Below are 1,256 nucleotides of genomic sequence, written 5' to 3' on the forward strand. Positions count from 1 at the left end.
CGACGGCCAAGGGAGGACGACCGCAGCCGGCCGGCAACGCCCGCCCCCACCCGGGACGAGGGACCGCGACCGGGGCCGAGGCCCCGGCCCGGGCCCCACCCCCCGACCCGGGGAAAGGGCGAGCGACCGGGCAAAGGCGGAGGCCGACCTGCGCCACACATCGCACGAACGCCTGTCCGGGAGGGACCACCGGGCCGCGCTCGGGCGCACGCGCGCGCCGAACGGGGCAACGCCACGCGGGGAGGACGCGCTCTCCCCGACGCCGACGCCCGGGACGGACGCCTCCAGGGAGGGCCACGGCAGGCCCGGGAAGCGAGGCGCACCCGGGGGACGCGCCGACCCGGCTCGGAAGAGCGGGCCGGGAGAAGACGAGGGACCACGGGCGAGGCCGAGGCGACGGGGAAGGCGCGAGAAAGGCGGCCGGCGGGGAAGGGGACGCCACGGGACCCCTCGGGCGCAGCCGACCGCGGCCGGGACACACACGCGGGGGTCTCACCGCCGGCAGCCTCCGAGCGGGAAGGCGGCCCCGCGCGGCACCCGGAGCGGCCGACCGGCCCTCGGCGCTCCCCGCGGCTCCCCCCCACCACCGCCGCAGTCGCGGCCGGTCCCCCGGCACCCTCTCTTCCCTCGCACGCGCGCCACAGGCCGACCCCCCGAAACCCTCCGGGAAGCCCACCGGGCCCCACGCGGGGCGCCACCGACCCGGTCCCGAAGGCGCGCGCCGGGGGACGCGGACACCGGGCCAACCAGTGGCCGGCGGCGGCGCCCCCAACAAGGCGGTGCCGGGTTCGGTCCCAGACGGGGCCACCAACCGACGTCAAGCCGGTGAGCCGCTCGGGGAGAAGAGAGGATCGGCGGGCGGCGGGCGGGGAAGAGGGCACAGACGGGCAAGGGCACCCGGGAGCCCGCAGAGGCGGCGGCTCGGGGAGAAACCTCAGGCACGGCCGGGCCGCCAGGAAAACACGGCCGCGGGATCCCACCGCCACAGACACGAGGGCGGTCCCGCGGCGCCCCGCCCGGGACGCCGGACGGCCCTCGGCCCCCACCGAGACCCGCCTCGCGAGCCCCGGGGTCCCGCCACCGGGGGCCCCAAAGCGACCGCAGCCACAAGCCCGACAACGCCAGCACCACCACCGCGCTCGTGATTCTCTCGTCCATCCTCCGGCCCGGTCCCGCTCCGGGAGACCGGCGCGCCCCCACCGTGGGACGCTTTCCCAGGGCCAGGCGGCCCGACCCCGCGCCACGCAAACGCGGTC

Source organism: Pan troglodytes, chromosome 17 (assembly GCF_028858775.2).
Source record: "Pan troglodytes isolate AG18354 chromosome 17, NHGRI_mPanTro3-v2.0_pri, whole genome shotgun sequence".
Lineage (NCBI taxonomy): Eukaryota > Metazoa > Chordata > Mammalia > Primates > Hominidae > Pan > Pan troglodytes.